A 23,604-nucleotide genomic window follows, 5' to 3' on the forward strand; every position below is an offset into this window, starting at 1 on the left:
ATAAACTGGGGGCAACTACACAGAAGGGCTAAATCTCTGTTTGGGTTGGGCTGGATATCAGTTGGCGGGTGGTGAGCTGTTGTATTCTCTTCCATTGTTCTTTCCCTTATCGTTATTATTATTGGTGGCAGCAGCAGTGATTTGTGTTATACCTTAGTTACTGGACTGTTCTTATCTCAACCTGTGAGAATTACATTCTTTCGATTCTCCTCCTCATCCCTTCGGGAGGGCAGCAGAGGAAGGGGTGGGGAATGAGTGAGTGGCTGAGTGTTTCTGGGTTGCCAGCTGGCCTTAAACCATGACACAAGGCCACCTAGAGCTGGTTGCCCAGGACTACCTCCAGATAACGTTTGAATACCTGCAAGACTGGAGACACTGCAACCTCTCTGAATATCCTGTATCAGGACTCAGTCATACTCACAGCAAAAATAATGATTAGTAATATTCAGAGGGACTCTCATGTGTTTCCATGGGTGCCCATTGCCACTTGTCCTGTCACTGGCTAGCACTGGAAAGAGCCTGGTTCCATTCTTTTTGCACCTTCCCTTCAGGTACTTGTATACATTGGTAACATTCCCGATATGCATTGGTAAGATGCATATCATACCAAAATATAGCCCTGCCATATGTCAATATTTTTCTTGTACCACAGTGCCTCAAATAGGACATAGATTTCCAGAAACTATCACACAGAACTAAATAGTAAGGAACAATCATTTTCCTCAACCTGCTGTCCACAGTTTTACTAATGCAGTTATGTGGTTAGCCTTCACAGCATACTGTTGACTCATGGTTAATGACCAGAATGTCATATGAACACACACGTATATAGCCACTAAAGACACTCATAAGATGGTGATGACACCAAAATCTTCCTATTAGTCCACTAACACCTACTGAGAAATTCCCTGGAGCTGTCAGAAAGAACTAGTACATATGCAGAATATACATACATCACACATGCCAATGAATGCCAAATACAATACCTGCATTTTTTCTCTTCTTATGATTGCAGTGGATGACCTGCAAAAGTGACAATTGTGACTCACGACAAATTCTGGAAAAAGAACTTGAAAATGGTAGTGCTTTACAATGTGCTACGATGTATTTGAGAAAAACAAAACAAACCCTAACAACAACAAAATCCACAACCACAAATTGGCTGTGGATTAACAGACTAACCAGTGGTATCTTATTTCAGTACTGTGTGATGTTACATGTGCTTCCATGAATGAGATCCAATCAGTATCAGTCCTTGAGTGACATTCAGGGAGTTAGTTTAGAATGTACTTTGGTCCATAAAGAAGGAAGAAGCCAGCTCTGTTGATGGTGCCTTTTAGGAAATCTGCTACAGGTTGAGTGGAGAATCAGGCCTGTTAATTTGCAAGCTGAAGAAGGATAAGCTTGCTGAAGTCACAGAAGCAGAGAGACTGAAGCTAAGCCTGCAAGGGAAACAGGTGGTTCCTGTGTGGTTCCTGTGTCGTCATGCAGAAGGAGACGGTGCAAGACTTGTTGCTGCTGCAGGAGGAGATGTAAAGAGAGGAACATCTGCAAATATCCACAATATTTGGGTTTCAGAGCAGAGACTGCCAAAAAAACGATGTTCTTTCTGTGACATATTCATTAAATTGGCTTTATACGTAAATCTGCACCATGGCAGGAAGGGGGAATGGTGTGACAAAAAAGACACTACTAAAAAAAATATATACTGAGCAAATATATCCTATGCTATGTGCAAGTTTGAAGAGTTCTGCAAATCAGGCAAGAAGACAACATTTTCTTTAGGACATTCCAAATGGTGTGGCACTTTTTTTGCAAACATAAGCCCACAGATGTACACAAAAAATAGGGCATATCATCTCTGATGTTCTGCTATATTGTTTTAGCTATAAAGTCAACAGGTACATAACATGTCCTTCCAGTATGTGTTATAAACACTGGTTCTCAGTTTTCTTAATTCTTACCCAGAAACCGAAGTGCATACTTCATTATACCTGTGGTAACATCAACCGATGTATGTCTCTCTGTACCAAACACAAGTAATAGGAACAAATAAAAGAGAACAGCAGAAAACTCAGCAACCCAGTCAAAATGCTTATCCATATTATTAAGAATAAAACTTCTTCTGTAACTGCTAGCAAAAAATGGTCAGCAAGATGAGATCCACAAGTGATGAATGTTTCAATTTAAATTAATCTAATTTCATTTTAATTTCTTTTTTTATTTGTTTTTAATTGGATTTGCAGAAAATAAAAATAGAGGTATCCATGTGTTTCCTTCACAGATTTAATACAGTCCCAGTTCAGGTCACTTCAAATATGGTCAAAATTCAAGAAGTGAAAAAATGACACATTTAATTAGGACTACCAAGACATCAGTGGTGAGGTACACTCCTCTGAAGTTGTTGAGACAAAATTATATGCATTCCATACTTATTTAAAAAAGGCTATATTCTGAGCTAGACTGGTATGAACCACTGGTGTTACAATGGTGTAAGCCTGAAGAGGCTGAAATCCAGGTCTGTCCCAAAGCATGCCTTTCATTCTGTAAGTTTCTGGAGGGTAGGTTCCTGAGCATTATACACTGGGATAAACAAGAAAATAACTCCAAATCCATCAGTAGAGTTATTTGTGATATATTTCTACAGGACTGAAACCAGAATCCTGTCCTCAGAATTACAAATAGTCCTGCTGAGTCTCTTTTCTTGGAATGGAAACAGATGGTTGATGCATCAAGGCCAGATTTTAATCTCAGCTGCAATCATGTAAATCTGAAGTTGTTTTGCTTAAGTCTTTGCAGGGGCTTGTTTTCACAATAGAAAGTGGTCAGTAGTTTAAGATATTCCCTGTCCCTGTCTTGTTTTTACTGGTGTGCTGTCCCCTCAAGGATTTGGATTTAAAAAGACAATTAATAAAACATGACTTTTTCAAATTGGATCAATTCCCTGATTTAATCCACAAAACTGACTCCCAGCCACTTGTACCAGCACAACTTGGAAGGTGAAGTCCCATGACAAACACCAGGGCAACTGGGACTAGAATACCGTTTCATCAACAAACATGAAACTGCAGCCTCAGAAGGTTACCAGTGATCATCTGAGAACTAACACAGTGAGGTAAAGTTCTTACTCAAGCTAGGAAAGGGAAAGAACAAGTTAGAGGTTACTTTGGTAAGTTAGTGGTTTATAAATTGATGAAATTTAGGTTTCAAACCTGATGAAATTTACTATGGCCTAGAGCTCATAGGGAGCTGGATAAAGTAATTTGAAGGCATTAGCAAGTATTTTTTACATCCTCAAGTATATAAGAGGTTCTAAAAGACTGGAAACAGGTAACCACCATATTGGTTTGAGCAGGGAGAAAGAGAAGCTGATAATAATTTTAACCCCACATATATGTAGGTAGCCAGTGGGCAGGACAGTCATACTTTGTCCCACACATTTGGTCATTTCCCTGCTGTTAGCACAGGCACTTTTGCAACTGTGCAATAAGCCAGATCAAGGAACCAAAATCTCTCCCTATTTCCCTCTCCCAGATGTGTTAATTCTTCTGGATCAAATCCTTAATTTTACTTGTTGTGTGGCTTTATGGACACCAGTGCCACACAAGAAAAAGGAACAAGCAAATTATGTGCAAGGAGGAAAACAGCTCAGTCCAAGCTTATTTTGGTAAAACAACCACACAACCATACCCTGCAGCGGGCCAGCCTAACTCAGACTAACAAATAATCACTTAAGATATTTTTAAGCCCAGGATCTAATAAAGAGGAAAGCAACAGCAAGAATATTAAGATTAAATCAGGTCAGGTCAACCTAATTTCCACTTACGACAAGTAACAGATCTCTTAGCAAGGATAGAAGTAGCATCTGTAAAATAATTAAACATCGCTTACATTCTGCCACTGTTTTCTGTGACAGTTTTCTACATCAGGTAGAGTAACATGGCCTGGACAACTAAGTGCTAGACAGGCATGCTTAGATGCAAGTTCCCTGTGATCAAAGCTGGAACACAAAATGATGAATCTAATATGAAATATGAACAAAACCAAGTGAAAATGCCACCACACATAGCAGAGAGAACCATTTCAACATTATCATATGGGGACAATATTTCAATATAGTCAGGATCTAGAAACATTTTTTACGATCCTTTCATTTGTGACAGAGACATGATGACTAACAAACTGGTAAAGTTATAATTACTGTGTTTGTCCAATTAGTGTTTCTTTTTTCTTGGCTTATAATTCAACTGTCTTAGAACTGTGCCATTTCTAGTATTGGTTCCATGTGACTGGTATTGTATCAATCACATCCCAAAGGAATCCAATAGGAAAGAACCAAAAGGAACCACCAGAGAAGCAGGACTTCTGTTTCTTTAATTTTAACTTAACATTAACAATCAACTTAACTAACACATTAACTTAAACTTCAGGTTTTAAGCAATAACTGAACTGACATATGCACTGTAGTCTACTTCTTTTAAAAGCACCTAGGTACTTGGTTTTATAGAATAGTACCTACAGTTTATGGTTTAAATAAGACTTTTAAACTATTTGCTATTTTTAATTATTTCAACACATGTTGGGTTTTATACAAATAGGCCTTTTTTTTTCTATTTTAATTTAAAAGTGTCATTTTGTGATTGCTATATTGATATGGCTGATGGATTTCTCCACATGGAGATTTGGTTATTTTAATCACATTTCTAAAATATCTGAGGAAATTTGATATGAATAATAAGTAATATCATCCACTTAAGCCTAGAATTAACTTTAAGATTTTTCTAATCACTACATTAGAAACCTTTGTCTCTGGAAACGCAGAACATCTTCCAGAGTTGACATGTATATTCCAAATCTGTGAAAGAGTTTGATTACCCTCTGCTTTTTATATTTCTCAAAAGAATATCAAAGAATGTCTGTTCTTGTAGCACTTAATTTTCTTTCTCTCATATAATTTCCAGAGTGTTTCCATATCAGCATAGTTAAAGCACAGTTTATTTTTGTTTGTTTTCTTGTTAAATCTTCACTTAAATTCCCATTTCTTTAACTTGGGATTGGTCAATCAGTCATTTTTGTTCTATATCTTCTTATCTATCTTGAGTATTAGGTTGCATACAGGTCACATTTATCCTATATATAACCTCAGCACTATTTAAAGCTGTATAGTTATTTGATCTGAATAATTTGTGAGTTCACATACATTTAAGCATTTTGCATATGAAATACAGTTACATTTAAGGTTGGGGGTTTTAAACATAAATATCCCTAGAGTAACGGTTGAACATTCTAAGCCCCACCATTCATTAAAAACAAGAGAAGATGATCTAAAACTCCCCTGAATATCACACCTAGTTAAATCTGTCAGAAATTCAGTGTTCTAGCTACTTTCCTCCTTGGTTCCTCCAGTAAATGCAGTAACCTGCAAGGGTATTACCATGATGCAGAACAGTTGTAAGTACCGAGGCTAAGAAAAAGATCCTCACAAAGCTTCCTTAAACGGTATAAGGATGAGCAGATCTAATGTAAACTTACGTATTAACATCTGAATACACGTATCGCTGTACCACTGTGTTGGATTTGTGTTAGTCTTTAAAGTGGGACAAGCTACAAGATAACAAATGTAATTTAGCTGAAGAGATTTCCACCAGCTTTGTAAATGTGCTGCTAAGTATCTCTCAGATGCATAAAAGCTTTGCAAAATAACATGGGTTTACATTGCACACATGCTATACTTAGTAGAGAGACTGAGTGATAGTGTATCCCATTAGTCACATGAGATGTATTCAAACTGCTTTGTCTCTAAAATCAGTATGTCTCTGCCAGCTCAACATTTACCAAGCAGTCTTCCCACTGGGGTTGCTTTCTTAAGTCCAAGTCATTTGTTGTGGGCCAAGTTTTGCATATGAAAGTACCTCCAGTTTCAGAAAAAATGTCTCCAACGTGAATCCCGTAAGTAAGTAACATCTACCATTCCTTTCAAAATACTCAGTTGCTCACTTTCTACTGGTGCACACTTCTCTGTGGTGTGATATAAACCACATTAATACAAGGCCTGGCAATTCCACTGTGATTTTGTACTGTGAAATCGTACTCTTTTTTTGGTTATACCGGCTATATGAAAATAGTTTTTCTTTACTATTTGGTTTTGCTCTTGTGTGCAAAAAATCTTTTCTGAGCATCATTTCATATCACTTCTTTCTGTCCTGCACATACTCATGAGATGAAGCCTAAAAAAAACCTTTGGAGACCAGAGCAACTGCAGTAACAAAACTCTGTCTGTCCACAATGCACAGAGACCGCAACTCCTTCCCATGGCGCAGTTGTGAGTATGGTCTGCAAACCCCTTCCATTACCAAACCACACAGGAGACCTACAGGAGAGCAAGCTGTGACTTTCTCACAGCACATGAGCTCTGTCACAGACACACAGCAGGGAAACTGAAAGACTACGCGTGGAGCTGACACAAGATGTGTGTGGATTCCAGGTAAAAAGCACAGTTCTGCATTGATTGAATGTTCCCCAGCCAAAGCCACAACAAACCATGATTCTCACAAAGATGCCTAAATGCGGTCCCAGTGCATACTTTTAGAAGGGCAAACCTGGTGAAATTTAGCTCCTGATGAAGTCAGCTGGAGCTTTGGCACCAACTTCAGAGAATCAGCATTTCACCCTAATACATCACTGTTGCAGGTCAGCAAGGATGATCAGGAGCTTCAAGCTTCTGTCATCTCTCCAGACTTCATTCAGCAAGAAGTTAGACCCAACCTCATGAAGAACTGCAGCTGCAGCATGCAGCTGGCACTCACACACTGCAATTTCTCACCCCCTTCCACCGACACTCTAAAGAGACCAATTCAGTGAAACATTACTCACCAATTATACTGGTTTCTGAGGAATTTGCCTGGGAAATGCACAAACTGCACCACCACTCGGTCAAGCCACTGGCTCTTCTGCTCACGAAGCTCTTTTTCCTTTTACCAGTGTTGCCTCATTTTGTGTTGCATTAGTAAAATGAAAACAATCTTCTGAACAATTTTCTAACCATGAACCTGCCTTGCATCCTTTCACTTTAACTAATGCTTGCAGAACTGTTTTTTCTCATTTGCCAGGTAATATGAAGTTTACTGATAAACATTTTACTTTAATGTATCACATATCTCCCCTGAAATGGGTGTTTTAGCAGAGTTGTGTTTAAGAATGCCAAGATTTCTTCCCCACACTGTTTTTTGCCTTTTTACTAGCCTATACAATAGAGTATTTTTGCTTAATCGTGTGATTTTTGGTGTCTCCTGCAGATGCAGAGTGTGAACTGCACACTGCTGGTTTTATGCTGCCCAAAGCCACATCAAAATAATTAACAAATATGTTGTGCTCAGCAATTATACTACACAGTATATTTTTCAAGGGCTGTGCAAACATTAATTCAGGTTTCATGAATCTCACTTTTCACAACTTGAATAAGGTCATGCCTGGTTAGTACTCTGAATGGAGACATTCCCTCCTGCCCTCCTTCTGAAGGGAACTGTTTGAGAGATCCAATTGATGGTGTGATCTGGAAAGAGAAAAGAGTTTCAGAATGTGAATTTTCAGAAGATTAAAAGGAGTTTCAGTTTCATGGAGTTATACCGAGCCTGTTTTTGTCAATAACATTTTTAAAGGCTTCCCGAAACAGTAAGAAAACCATGTTTTTGTATAGAAAACCAATGACAAACATTAACAAACAAAACACAAATGATATTGATGAAAACACATGAAAAAGAACCACCCCCAAAAAATGCCAACATGGAGAGGGGGGAAGACAATATCCTTCACTGATTGTTTTGGTTTTCAATCTATAGTTATTCTTGTAACAATTCATGATGGCATCACTTCCTGAATGCTATGATCAAGTTGGAGATACCCTGATACCAGCACCACCAGGCGGTCTCTTTCATGTGAAGTACAAACCCAGCATCTGACCCAGTACTGATTTCCCTCTACATATTGAATGGTGTTATCAATGGAAACAGTAACATTAATTATCAGTGAATTTTGTTTTACACCTGAGTTCTTCTGCAATTGAAAACGATGCAAACACAAGATGGGAAAAATGCAGTGCTGCTCCTAAAAATCCACCTACAAACCCAAATCAATGGATATAAAATAAACATCTTTTAAAAGCTATCACAGGAATTCTCAGATTTTGTCTTAATTAGCAACTCAGATTGCTGATAATTTATCTCTCCAGTTGCTCAAGTGTACTGCATACAACAACCTATGCCAATCATCATAAACCTTATGTCATACACTTTGATCAAAAATGAAATGGTTAATGAAGTTGATAGTCAAGTTACTGGCGTTAGCTCTCCAATCTGATACTGCACTGAGATTAATGGGATACTTCTGACCTCTCAAAGATGTAATTGCAAGCTTGCAGAAAGGTGAAGGATCTTCATTACAACACTTGGTATTTGGTTACTGTTTGTGCCTCCATGTGACTCTACACAGCTCTAGAACTGCACAAATTTTAAACTGATGAGGATTACATACGAGCTGGAAGAGAAGGGGATGGAATTTCAGATTTTTTCTTTGTAACTATACAATCAGCTTCTCAGTTATTCCAAGGGGTTTTAATGTGAATGAGAATGAAATCCTTACAGCTGATTTTTGCTTTAATGAAAACCTGAATTCTGGAGCACAGATGGCAGTTGAAAAAAAAAGAAGAAAAAGAAACAGCATGACAACCTACTGTAAGGCAATTCACTCCAGTCCTCAGATGCAGTCATTTTCAGTCATTTTACAGTCATACAGTGTTTTCCAATACCACCATATTTTACTAACAGTTTCATTGTACCAGGAAATGTGATGAGACTAATAAACAGCTTTTATGTGAAGTGAATACTTTCAAACTGCCCTTTAGAATGAAGATTTCTATGAAGATGCTATTTGTTATAGTTTCTGGGGTATATTGTATAGCTCATTTAATTCCATCCATATAGTTTTATATTGTCATATATTCTATTTTATTAAAAACAAAGCTGAGTTAAAATACCAGGCACATTATTTTGCCTCTTTTGAAAATCTGAAATAAGAGGTGTGAAATTCTGCCATTCTGACTCAGTTGTTACACTTTAAAACTTTCAGAATCCAGCTTTTGCTTTGCTTCAAAAGCCAGACTTGTCTGAATCACTTGCAATCACAAAGTTTTCCAGACACACAGGTTGGAAAACTAAAGTGCTTTTAACAGCTGTGTCCCAAGTTCAGAATGTAGGTCTCTGCGTGCTTTGTTAGCCCTGAGGAGGGAAGCAGGGACTTCAACATTTTGGCTACGTCTTCCACTGTTTGCTTTTTACTGTCACAGCGGCTGCTGCTGCTGCTGCTAAAGATGACATCTGATGTTGACATCAGACATTTGGGAGATAGAAAAAACTTTCAATATCTGCACTCAGTCACTAGGAGAAAAAGCCCTCACAAGAGCCATCACAAAAGGATATAATCTCTTCTTCCTCTACCTTCCATCACCCTCTCCTGCAAATGCCAGAAAGTTTCAGAGGAAGGCAGGCTAATGAGTCACCGCTGAGCCCCACTTCAAATTCATTATGCTCTGCCTTAAGGGAGTCTCTTTGAAAGCACAACTGATAATGTAAATAAATAATTTCTATTTTGAAAAAAAGTCATATTTTTTGAAGTAATTCTAAATATTGTAAGCAAGCAACCACATACTGACATTTCTTGTTTGGTGACCAGAGACCAGCTTGTGGGTGATGTGATGGGTGGAGGCTGTCTTGGGCATAGCCATCAAGAAATGGTAAGAGTTTTCAATTCTCAGAGAAGTAAGGAGGGGGTTTATCAGAACTGCTACTTTGGACTTCCAGAGAGCACACTTCAGCCTATTTAGGAGACTAGTTGTATTTAAAGGACATGTAGATGTAGCACTTAGGGACATGATTTAGTGGTGGACTTGTCAGTGTTAGGTTAATGGTTGGACTCAGTGATCTTAAAGGTCTTTTCCAACATAAACAGTCCAATGATTCTGAGCGGCTTTCCAACATTTATCAGTACTCCTGGCTAATCTGTGAGGTCCCAGTGGACTGGAAGTTGGCAAATGCGATGCCCATCTACAAGAAGGGCTAAAAGGTGTATCCAGGGAACTACAAGCCTGTCAGCCTGTGCTGGGGAAGCTTATGGAGCAGATAATCTTGAGTGTCATCACATGGCACATACAGGACAACCAGATCTAGTCAGCATGGTTTTAAGAAAGGCAGGTCCTGCTTGACTAGTCTGATCTCCTTCTTTGAGAAAGTGACTGACTTATTGGATGAGAGAAAGTCTGCAGATGTTGTTTACCTGGAGTGTAGTAAAGCCTTTGACGTTGCTTCCCACATCATTCTCCTGGAGAAAATGGCTGCTCATGGCTTGGATGGGCATAATCTTCACTGGGTAAAAAAAAATGATTTGATGGCTGGGCCCAAATGGTGTTAAATCCAGTTGGGAGCCAGGCACAAGTCATGTATGGGGCCAGTTCTGTTTAATACCTTTATCGGTGATTTGGATGAGGGGATCATGGGCACCCTCAGTAAGTTTGCAGATGACACCAAGTTGGGTGAGAGTGTGTATCTGCTGGAGGATAGGAAGTCTCTAAGAGTGACCTGGACAGGCTGGATCGATGGGCCAAGGCCAATAGGATGAGGTTCAACAAGGGTCCTGCACTTAGGTCACAACAACCCTGTGCAACACTACAGGCTTGGGGAAGAGTGGCTGGAAAGCTGCTCGGTGGAAAAGGACCTGGAGATGTTGGTAGACATCCGGCTGAACATGAATTAGCTTGTGCTCAGGTGGCCAAGAGGGCCAATAGCATCATAGCCTGTGTCAGGAATAGTGTGGGAAGGACTATGGGAGGAATGATCCCACTGTATTTGTGGGGATGAAGTATTTGAGGCCACACCTCAAATACTGTGTTTAGTTCTGGACCTTCACTACAAGAAAGACATAGGGGTGCTGAAGCATGCCCAAAGAAGTGCAACAAAGCTGTTGAAGGGTCTAGAGAACAAGTCTTATGAAAAACAGCTGAGGGAAGTCGTATTGTTTAGCCTGGAGAGAAGGAGGCTCAGGGGAGACCTTGTTGCTTTCTGCAACTACCTGAAAGGAAGCCACAGTGAGGTGGGTGATGGTCTCTTTTCCTACGTAATGAGTGACAGAACAAGAGGTAATGGCCTCAAGTTGTGCCAGGGAGATTTAAATTGGATATTAGGAAATACTTCTTCATCAGAAGGGTTGTCAAATGTTGTAACAGGCTGCTTAGGAAAGTGGTTGAGTCACCATTTCTGAAGGTATTTGAAAGACTTGTAGATGTGGCATTTGCGGATGTGGTTTAGGGGTGGACTTGTCAGCGTTAGGTCAATGGTTGGACTCAGTGATCTTAAAGGTCTTTTCCAACCTACATTATTCAATGATTCTGTGATTCTCACTTTTTTTTTTACTGAAAAGTTGTCTACAGCAAAGAAAGAAAACATGAACAGAAAGACATAATGCTAGGCCAGCAACCCACTTCAAGTTTAACAAGTTAAAGGGAGAACTACCATACAATTATCTTTACTGCCCTACACTTAGTATGTGAAAATGCATTGAATACAGGACTTCCTGAGCCATAGAAATTTTCAGACAGCTTGAGATAATGCAATCCTTATGTCTGTAATACAGAATCTACCCACATGAGTTACCTACTTGCAATGGGTCAAGTAATTTGTGTCTGTGAGCATTGTTAAACAGAGGAGCTGCTAGAGTAGATCAAGCTGTAATTTCTTAATTATTAAACTTTATCACTAAAAAAGCAGCCACTGTAAAATGGCTGAATTTCCTAATGTTAATTCTTGTTTTAACACCATTCAGTGTTAATATGATACAAAGAGTTGGAAGGCTTCCTAATCCTTCTGTAAAATATGGAACATTAAAAACTTCAGCAACATAAAAATGATTGTTCTAGTAAGAATGAACTGAGTTAGGCACATGAAGGAGTATGAAAAAGGAGGTTTTGCAGCAGTGTAGTAAGCATATGCTCTATCCTCTCCAAAAAGCCATTTTGCAATCTATGTGGTTGGGCAGGCTGCTGGACTTGGTGTTGATAGCTCTAACAGATTTATTGTCCTTCAAATTTATGTCAGCTGCAGCAAAACAAAGAAGTATGTCAGTATTTAAAATTACCCATCTTTTTCCCATTCTCAAAAATTGGTTCCGCACTAGCCAAAGTTTAGTCATCTGAGAATTTCTAAACCTCTGAATTTATCTATCCCTCTTCACTACTACACAGGTATTCCAGTCAGGACAGGTATACAGTTCTGCTGTACATCATTCAGTCTAAAAATTCAACATTTGGTGATAAGCCAAAGAGATTTTTTCTTTCAGAGAGAACTCTGTAGTTTTCTTTTGAGAGAGAAGAGGAATGAAAGGGGAATCCCAGAAATTCCCCTCCCGTTAGCTCTGTGCTTGAAGTATTATTAACACTTTCACTTTCTCACTCCTACTCTCACCATTTGAATCTGGGTCATAACAGCATGCCTACCCTTCGGTACCTTGAGTGGGTGGTTGTTTTGGCTGGCACTAAGGCATACTTGCTTTGTGACACAGAGTGCCCTTATGGTGACACATACTTGTCCTTTTCAGCTGCCTTTTATACTTTCTTTTCTCAACTCATTTATTTCAAAAGATAGACTAGAGAGTGGAATTTGTGTTATTCTGTATTCATATTGTTTTAATAAAGTGCAAAAGGAAAGCCTACAAAATATTTTAGTCTGTTCTTTTCACAACACTGGATTATTCCCTATAGCCTCTTTTCTTCTCCCTTTACATATACATTTTCCTGATTAAAATACTGTAAAACATGACCTACTGTCAAATACTACAATGCATGCCTGAAGTCTCAGGCTGGGCTTCTAGTACCACTGTCTTCAAATCCCAAATGAAGAATTTGAAGAGCTAGTTCTAAATTATAGTAGAAATTAAATTAATTCAGTGCCAGGCTGCCTATCTAAAGAAAGTGTCAAACCCAGAAGAACCCCTGTAGAAAAAGAAAGAAGGGACCAAGCAAACATATAAAAGAAGTCTGATCTTCAAATTTGCCTATTAGCAGAACAACAAAATCAAGAGGCTGGTTCAAGAAAGGTTTACATGATGTGCAGCAGAATGCGAATAACACCTGTAGATTTATGTCTTTCCAAACAAGTGAAATCTCTTACTGACTTTTTACGTATCCAGTTGTGATGCTTCTTTCTATCTTCTTTGAGGGGTGGAAAGGGTCTGTGAGCAAATAATTCTGGACTTTTAGAAAAGGAGCAGAATGATGAGGTGCTACCCACAATAAAACATCCTAAACTTCCTTTCCACGCTAAAACTACCTTTCTGAGTACAATTCTAACCAAGATAAATAAGAGACATTACTCTATATGGTTATTACGAAATGGTCATTTACTAACTGACAAACCTCCTAAACAGCTACTATTTCTCTAAAATCAGCAAAAATGTCTCTATAATCAGTACCAACAACCTGTTCAGGGTAGTTCACAGATGGTTTTTTACCTAACGAACCAAGCAGAGATAAATTATTATACATTATTATTATATACAGTTATTATATGCAATATTAAAACATTATACTAAAATTATATAAATATATGTATACAGTTTGATTTTACCACTGTCATCACAAAATGAATGTAACATTTGCTACCTGGGTAATTAGCACCAGGGCTGTTCTTTCTAAATTGCAAGTGAGTACCTCTATGCCATCCTTTTTCTTTGCATCCAATTAAGGCTAATGCATACTGCCCTACAAGAATTTGCAAGCTGTACCGAGAAATAATGCAGTGTTAGCTTTGCAATTTAGTGCGCAGGGCACATTTGTGCTAAAGCGCAATAAACTGGGCCTGTGGTCAAAAGGAGCAATTAGCACTTTGTTAGTATGCAATGATGTACTAATCTACACAGTCCCCAAAAGCAATTGTCTGTTCCTCTTGCTCTCATGTACAAATTTTCTCCAGTATGCACCACTCTGCCCCTAAAATAGCCCACAACAGCACTGTTGCTATAAAACAGGTTTCCTATGATTAGAATCTAAGTACCAATTACAATTCATTTATTGGGAAAAAATCATGTAGTACCATCAATTCTTTTTCGTGTGCTGAGATAGCCACATTGTTCTCTGAAAGTGTTAAACAACTGTAACTACTCCATTAAAGAGTAAAAGGGGGGCAAATTTAGGTGACAGAATATTTCCGTCTGAGGCATCTAAAGGTTGCCTCTATCTAAAAACAGACTGTTGCAAGCCATGATCTCCAGGAAAAAAGGCTGGTGCTAAAAGTGGCCGGATGGTAAAAATCACAGAAGCTATCAATAGCACTGGCAAAACAGTGGACTAAAACCTATTATTCAGCGAGTATTCCACATCTCCCTCTTGTGGCTGGTATATAAAGGATGTGACTCTATCACAGGTACCAGATAGATCATTTTTTAATATAGACAGGCTTTGTGATAGTCACTGGAGATGGTCCACAGTAAGGGCTGAAAAAATCAAGGAGGAAAACAAGGCAGCATATTGTCAAGCATCTGAGAGTAACTAGTGCTTCTTGTTGAAGGCCTGGTTTCAAAGGCTATTTTCCAAAAATATGAGAGGCTCATTATAAGGTCTCTCAGCTGGGGCGCCAGTCAGCCAAAACCCCTTCAGCCACTAACCAGTTTGGAAAACCTTGGAGTGCAACATGTACCTACCCATTAAAGGGGTATACACTAAGCATACACTAAGCATCCTCCTCCCTGTACCAGTTGCCTAGAATCAAGCTAAGACTACAGTTTCATATCTACCCAACAAAACTTAAAAGGCTGACAGCGTCTAACACAGTGTTACAGTTTCTAAAAGGAGTATGGAAAAGTTGGATGTTAGCTTCCTCAGAAGAAAGCTAAGGCATATCAAGGAGGCATAGCACTTCTGTAATAGCAGAATGCTACAGAATTAGGATGAACTCAACATGACTATCCAGCTAGGTAATGTGGAAGTTCCATCCTCAAGTTAAAGGAGAAGATGAAAAAGAAAGCTCTATGAACTAACAGCATCGTCGGTAACTTAATCAGAATGATGCTTTGTGGGGACCTTTAAATATTCTTCACAGTCATTGCCCACGTATCTGTCTCTGATCTTGTGCAAAAGAGCTCTTCAGCTTTTCAAACTGGGAGAACAAGAGGCACACTGGGATTTGATGGAAAAAAGGGAAAAACAATTGAAAAGGAGGTTTATGGAGTTGTAGGAAACTGACAGTGCTTTTCTCTTTTCTCATTTCTTTGGGCTTCTGGTTTCCAGTTTCCCTTTTTTCCTTCCTTCTCTTCGTTTCCAGTGGGAAAGAAAGGAGGAAAAAAAGGAATGTGAATGAGGAAATGATAAATCAAAAATCTCACTGCAAAAAGAATTTCTACGTTTATTTTTCTGGGGGTAAAAAATTAAAATATTTACATTTCGTGAGAAATTTCTACTGATTCCCTCCTCAAATTCTTTGACGAGTTTAGATTGTCTATTCTCTCAATAAATTATATTCACTTAATGGGGACACAATCAACCATTCCATTTTTTCTGACAAGAGAACTTCACCTCCACAGAACTGGCTCCATGACATTCCTGATAAACTTGTCAATACCACCAAGTAGTCACAGTCATCTTTAGAATCATAGGGCATTAGGACAGTATTTCACAACACTTGGAAGTGTGCTTGTTTCTCCAAATCTGAAGGAAATTACTGAACACAAGAACAATGTCTGTGAGAGCTATATTTTTCTCTTAATTAGGGACCTAAATAATAGCTTCTCAGTATCTGTCATTTTGGTATCAAAGTAACTTGAAGAAGCATTAAAATATCATTACATACACTACTACACTGGATAAACTAACATATTCCTTCCAATCTTCACTCTCTTTAACAAGTTAGGAGTCACAGTACACCTCAAGGAGATGCAAGAAAGAAATCAGAGATCATGGTTAAGGAGATGGAGTCTTTTGTGTCTTGGGATGAGACTATTTAGATCAACTGTTAATGTATAGAATACTCTATCATATAATTTATTAATGGGTCTGTCATACAGCAATACGGATCTTCTCAGGTCATATCAACTACTTCTCCTCCTCATTCACTTCCTTCTGCAAGCAGCAGTACCTGATTCATTTAATTTCCTCCATCTGTCTTTCTGTTTACCCAGTTCATCTCTACAGGACACCACCTTTTGAAAAGAATGCTTTAAATTTGCTCTGGAAAGAAAATATAGTTGCTTGGATGATATTCAATGTGGCTAGGCATAGAGAAGACTTCAGAGGTTCTTTGCTTGGTTTGTATTTAAGCCTGTAGAAAGGTTTATGCAGCTGTCTGAAATATTTGTAACAGTACTGAATTAGTTTTCAGTTAGTTCATTTAGCTTTCATTGTCAATGAGTTTTGTACAGACCAGGGGTAGGTGAGGAGTAGATAATATGTTAACAAGAAGTCTGTTCTTGTCTCTACTTAATGTCAGCACCTGCCATATGGGATTCTCTCCAAAATTTGTGTTCTGTTTCTGAGAATACTGAAAAACAGTGAAGAGAGTTACTGAGAATTCTAGTTTTGCTGGTCTACACTTGCATTGCTGGACTTAGCAAATTCGGAAAGAAGGAGAAATGAGCATACAGAACTGTAAGTTTCCAGACATGTTACCCACAGTAGCCAGAAATAAGACCCTGCCAAAGATTTAGCATTTGAATAGATTGTTTAATATTCATGCAGGAAAATTTAAACTGATCGTATTCCAAAACCACTTTTTTTAAATATGACTTTGCTGAAAATTGTGAATTGCTCAGCTGTTTTTTTTTGTTTGTTTGTTTTTTTAAGACTAAAATAACATGTTTTAATATATGTTGCTCTCACGCTGTTATAAATATTGGAAATGATTATCACTGGAGGAGTATTAAAAATTAAACTGTTTCACCATCTGTGCTGTTTGTTTATTTTTCACATTTCATTCAACATGTTCAGTGAAAGTAGATCTGTTTGGTTTTCTCTTTCACTCTCATAGACTACCATAATGATTCAGTGTTTCTGCTATGAACAATGCAAGGGCATATTTATCTCCAGGCTGTCATATTCCAAACATGCTGGTTTCATAGAAAAACATACATATAAAACCAAACACAAATATCTTGACTTTATTAAAGTAACTACGTTTGATCCATTGTTTCAGTTTTTTAATGTTGACTCCTTCTCCCAACATACCACAGGCATACCTGGGCTTATATAGCTTATGTATCTTCCTGTCATACTTGACAAAAGCCTTTTGCAAAAAGAGTTGTCAGCTAACCAGGACAAAGGATGCCTGAAGTGTGATAGTAGGGTATGCTTGTCTTTGTTAATACATTCTGTTATTCTTATGTGATGAATAGAAGACAAGCGTGAATACGTTTCTGTAGGACCACCTTCATTCAGAATGTCTTGATCACCCGATTGTTCCAATTTAAAAGCACTAGACTCTTCAGCTGCAAAATCACTGAAGATGGAGCTAAGTTTCAAGATCCAGATTTGCCATGGAACAGAGTGGTTCCAGCTTTGCTATCCTGCTATAATTTTGCTGCTCAGTTGGAATATCTCAGGGGCATTCTTTTCCCATGTTGAAATGAAGGAAAATCTGAAACATCCAGAGTTGATGTTCCCCCTCACAAAGAAAGGTCACATCCCAAGGCCATTTAATCTCTCAGAATTTGACCAAGGAGAAATTCCCTGTGGAATCACTTAAATTACAGTATGAAAACCAAATATGTCTGATTAGCATTAACAGACACCTTCTTCATTACATGTTTTCAGGCACAACAGTTAGAGATAAGTGTCATCTGTAAACTGGAGTAGATTCTATGCATTGTTCATAAAGCATTTTCTGAATCATTCCACAATCCAATCTAAATTTAGCCCGCCACACTTTTATTGATTCCAAGGCTGGATTCAGTGGCAAAAATCTAAGCCTGAGATCTTTGTGTTTTCTCAAAGTAAAACAAAACAAAAGCAATTTCATACAATCAAAACCCTTCTCTTGAGAGTGTTAGCTTTCTCTCCTTACATTTTGGTTATACTTCTCCTGGACAACTTCCAGCAACCATTCCACTGTAATTCATTCATTAGCTGCAGCATTCTGAATTTCAAGTAAACTTTTCAAGTCTATACTGAAAGAGGTGGAAAAGCAGAGAAAAGTTATCATTAAAACCTCTTATAAATTAACCATGGTTTCCTTGACAATTTGCTTGGTGTGGACTGCACGGTGACCAGAACAAAATTCCCATTCCTCTGACCCCCAATAGCATCACAATGAATCAGGATAACAAGAAAGACTTAAGGAAGACAAGGAAAAAGAAAGAAAGAAAGAAAAAAGTGTGTCTTTGAAGGAACATTTAAAAACCTTTACAAATGACAACTTTATGAATGTGATACAGAAGTGAAGAACAAGTATAAACAAATTGGACTTGTCTAAACCAGAAACTTTACCAAATAGATTTGTTTTATCCTTTCACTTGCCCTTGAATGTTGACAGTAATTCCCTTGCATGCCAATTGCCTGGGATTTGAAAGGTCTGACACACAATATTCATGGTAGTCAGCTTCACTAATAGTTCTCCACTCTTGTTTTTCAAGAAAAAATATCACACTTTTTGCAGACATCATTTCCTTATTCATTTTCTCAGAGGGGATTAAAATATTAAGTCCTTTTGTCCTTACCTTTGATGAATCTGGAATGGATTGTGAATGTGATATTGCAAATTGGCAGAAAGATCTTATTTTGACTGAATTTCTGAATCAGCCTGTCTCTAAGAATCTAGTCAAACCTGTCACTCTTATGAAGACTGATGTGGCCAACAAGTGTGCTGCTGATCTGCAACCTGCCAGGCTTAGCAACTCCTGCCATAAATGCATTTGAAAATCTGGATTTTCTATTGATCCCAATTTGGTTTTGCTATACAATGTCTTCTGTAGCTGGACTGCATCGATATTTCTTTCAGAAAGGTTACACTGCATGTGTTGATCGTGTCCAATTTACAGAACACTGAAGTGACAATAATGGGGTTACTTGAACATTTATTGTTGAACAGCGAGAAACAATTTTATTTGCTGATGTCAAGGAAGACTCCACACATGCTCAGACACCAGCAAGTGTAGAAGCAATACATCTATACTTCCACAAGCCCTTTCTTTCAGAAACTGATATTCAGAAGTAAGCCATACTTTCCTACTGTGGAAATTCATACCACAAAATGAGTGAGTTTATTTAATTCCTCTCCATAAGGATGGCTCCCAAACACACCCCACCCTGTTCACTCCCTCCTCTTTGTAAATGTTGCACTTTTCCTGCTGCATTCAGCAGTATAGCTTCCACTCAGATAATAGCTGGTCATTTTAGGGCTCTTGGAAGGTTTTGGATCCTTCACCCAAAACTGAAGGTTATACTTTAAAAAAAAAAGATGAGAATTAGTTAAGCAGGTGCACTGAGTTCAGGGGCACTTGAACAGCCAACTTGCTTCACCCCCAGTACAAACACAAGACTGGAATTTGGGAGATTCTCATTGGGCACCACCCAGTAGGGAGTTTTGCCTCAACATGCGTGACAGGACTGGATCTTTACAATATCATCCTTTATCAAATCTGGATGGTATCAGACCTGTTCCAAGGCTTGTTTGCTGCATTATGTTTCCTGAATGTAAGTAAAAAGGAACAAAGAAGGCTACATAAGGTGGACAGAATAAATATGCTCAAAAACAGCAGTGGCTTAGCAAGCGTCTGTGGATATGAGAGCTATAATAACATTAAAAAACTAAATATTTTCAAATCAATACAGTCACATGCCTATTAAAAAAAAAAAAGAAAAAAAGAAAAGGAAAAGAAAAGAGAAGTAAAAAAATCATCCCTCTTTTTTTCCTCAGCTGTGGTGGTGCAGCACCTGCCATTAGCTGTGGTGGTTCCTGTTTTCATTTTGTCTGACAGTAGCAGTTGGACTGAGCCAGAGCCAGTGAGGCTGAGAGGCAGACTCCCTGCTTCCACAAAGCTGAATTTAATAAGATGAGAACAGTATGCCAAGATGGTGAACTCCCTCCCTAGCACTTATCATGACACTAGTCACTCAGCAGGGCCCTTATTGCAGCAGTAATCTGGGTGAGCCTGGCAGAGCGTCCTGCTTACAAGTTCAATATAATAGAACAGCAGGGCACTGGAGGCCTGGCAGAAAAGCTTAGCAAAGTTAAAGCCTATTACGCTATGCTTGAAAAAAATGGCTCTCAAAATATTATATGCTGAGCAAAAACCTGGACATCCCAAGTGCAGTGACTTACTAAGCCTCTTCCATAATGGTGTACTCATTAGTCTATAGACACAAGCAGCATGATTTAAAAGTCCATAACTTGAATAGAAATGGTTATGCAAATTTGTCCTTTTCTTCTGCTCAGCTTCTAATTAATAGGCAACATTACACCATGATATATACAGGTATTGAAAACAAAACTTGAATCTGCTGTGAGCTGCATTAAGATGCTGAAGTTAGAAAATCACTTCTTTGCGTTTTATTTACCTTATATATTCATAAATAACAAAAATCAGTTGGAAGTAATAACCCATCTCACTAGTATATATTGGTATGTAAACATGAAAGCACAACCTTGACAAGACCTGTGGCAGGGCAACCGTATCAGACACATCCTTAATATAGCGAGATACGACAGAAGCCCATCAGCATTTAAATTATAGCAGAATAAAGATTTTGTTGTGAGCTGTCCACAATAATTTCATCAGTCAGACTGGTTTTCAATGGATTATTACTTATTTGATTGAACATTTTAAAGTCTGTTTTACTCCTGTCCCTATTTTTAGCCTCAGTGGTGTCTGTTATAGCATGGACTTGAAATTCATCAAGAATGTGATGATCCAACCTTGAAATACGGTCCCTAGTTTGAATGGCATTTTGAAAAGAGAATTTTACTTGTTAGGAGTTACCAGAAAAGTGTTTCCATCTGGTCAAAAGACCATAATGATAAACTCCCCTGAAATTAATTTTAAATGATTAAACAGCTAAAAAGAGATGGGAAAAGAAGAGGTAGGCATATACCCCTCTGCATATACTTCACTTGTGATAGGAGGAACAGTGTGTCACCTGGCCACTTTGCAAAGTCAAGCAGGCTTTCATTTGCATTAACACAAGCCCTTAAAACCATATGACATACCCTTGTGTTTTTCTTGCAGTCCATATCCATCAGTCCAGAAGACCTAGAGTCTCTTGTGGTTTCTACACCATGTATGTCCCACATGCAGTAGAATTTCATATCATTCCAGCTGGAAGTAACCTCAAGAGGCCTCCAGTCCAACACCCTGCTCAAAGGAGGGTCAACATCACAATCAGTTGAGGTTGCTCTAGGCTTCGTCTAACTGAGTCATGAAAACCTTCAAGGATAGATTCTGTGTTTTCTTTGGACCCCGGTTCTCATGTTTAATTATCCTTACAGTGGAACATTTTCCCCCTTATTTGCAGCTATAACCTACCCTGTTTCAATTTATGGCTCTTGTTCTTCCACTGTGCTCCTTAGTAAAGAAACTGTCTCTATCTTCCTAGAAACCTCTTCTTAGGCATCAGAAAGCTGCTACTAGGTTCCCCACACTTCCTCTAAATAACCTTGCTCTCTAAAGAAGCACAGTTCCGTCAGGTTCTCCTGATGGGGCATGTGTTCAAGCCTTCTGACCATCCTGGTAGCTCTCTGCTAGACTTTCTCAATTTTACCAGCATCTTCCTTGTACTGGGGAACTCAAAACTGAAGGCAGTATTACAGATGCAGTCTCACAAGTGGCAAACACAGGGGAGTTATCACCCTTTGATCTATGAGCTGCACTCCTGCTTATAACTCCAGTATGCTCAGTCTACTGCCCACCAAGATCTTCAGAAACTTTTCAGCAGAATCTTCGAGTGCTAGGGTGGTAATCCATAAGAACCAAGGTCAGTGATCTGATTACTTCCTTGAGTTGCTTAAAGAAGACTTCATCCATTTCCTAATATTGACCACATGATTTGTAGTAGATTGCCACCACAACACTGCTCTTACCAGCCTCTTCTCTGATCATGACCCACAAGCCCTCAGTCACCCTATCTTCTGTTCCAAAAGAGTTCCATACATTGAGGCTGCTTCTTCACATAGCACCCAGCTTCCTTGAATTCCCTTCCTGTTCTTCCTAAAGAGCCTTTACACTCTTTACAACTCAGAGCTCCTGCCACATCTCAGTTGTTCTTATGATGTCTTAGCTCTGCACCCACGCATGATGCTCCTCCTCTTTGCTTCCCAGACTCTGTACATTTATGGCAACCCTTTTTTTAACTTGTTTTATCCTTCCCGAGGGCTCTCATGCTCCTGTCACCCTGTCCCATGTATTTACTGCCCCTATTTCTGTTCCCTCACTTATCTGCAAGCTGTCATCACCATCGGCTGACGTACCTGGTTTAAAGCCTGTTGGCAAAGATCATATGTGTGGATATCTTGGATACTCTAGGGCACCTCAAATGGAAAGTACCTACATTTAGACAGTTAAAACCCGCCTTTACTGTCTGAGTCCAAGGCTTAAAACTGTGTCTGTCTGGTCATGTCTATTTCTCATCCCATCCTTTCAATCTGTACCATTTTATTGATCATGAATGCGCCATCCCTGGTGGTGTTCAAGACTAGGTTGGACAGAGCCTTGGGTGACATGGTTTAGTGTGAGGTGTCTCTGCTCATGGCAAAGGGGTTGGAACTGGATGATCTTAAGGTCCTTTCCAACCCTAACTATTCTATGATTCTATGATTCAAACAAAGAAATAGACCATTATATTCCTAGGTGTTCTTTCTAAGTGCACAGAAAAAAAGTATTTTAGATACAGATTTTAGTTTTTTTTTTCTGAGGAAAAGCTTTCCTGTGTGAAAGAAACTAACTTCTTTAAATTATCATCCAACAGAACCTAACTAAGAAGCACTCAAGCTACAGCACAAACCTAACAAAGCCAGCTAAAATATTCCCACCCTAACACAAGGGTCAGCAGTATTTGCAGATGTGAAAAAAACAGCAGGTAGTAAAATTTTAGGTAGCACACAGCCCTTAGTCAGGGTGCACTAATAGTCAGAGTGCACTAATAGGCCTTAATGGCCCAACCTGCCTCAGCTGGGGTCTCCACCCATACCCACAGATGGAGCTTTACTTAAGCTCAACCCTGCACCTTCCCTTCTTGACTAAATTATTCTAGAGAAGTAGTGGCTTGCAGCTCAGCTGTGGTGCTATGCATTTGCCTGGCAATGTGTCCAGTTGACCCTGGTCTCTTATGGACTGCCTTCCCAGCTTGACCTGTGGTCTGCCTGGTAATTGGTTGAGCTGGTTCTGACCTGCAGACTGACTTTCTAGCTTGACCCCAGACCTGCTTCATCACCATGAACTTGCAAAGTGATTTTAGCTCCTGGTTAGATGTGGCTACTATCTCTGAACCTGCCCTGCTCAAGGTACTGTGGGGTGGCCCCCTGCCAATGAAGCTCTTAGGTTATTCCCCTTGGCTTCATGTGCCTTAGGGATCCTTTGGCCCTTGCT

General features: G+C 38.9%; 1 long non-coding RNA gene across 1 annotated transcript; it reads right to left on the reverse strand.

The window, feature by feature from the left end:
• Positions 1-1,235: 1,235 nt before the first annotated feature.
• On the reverse strand, positions 1,236-20,032 carry LOC134155905 (uncharacterized). The gene is made up of 4 exons (XR_009961768.1): positions 18,090-20,032; positions 8,388-8,532; positions 3,892-4,000; positions 1,236-1,442 (listed from the first exon to the last, which is right to left on the reverse strand). It is a non-coding gene; the product is annotated as an uncharacterized LOC134155905 (long non-coding RNA).
• Between the last annotated feature and the right edge of the window lie 3,572 nt (positions 20,033-23,604).

The sequence above is a fragment of the Pezoporus occidentalis genome, unplaced genomic scaffold, assembly GCF_034315485.1.
Source record: "Pezoporus occidentalis ecotype Australia unplaced genomic scaffold, CSIRO_AGI_Poc_V1 ctg80, whole genome shotgun sequence".
In the NCBI taxonomy this organism is placed as follows: domain Eukaryota; kingdom Metazoa; phylum Chordata; class Aves; order Psittaciformes; family Psittacidae; genus Pezoporus; species Pezoporus occidentalis.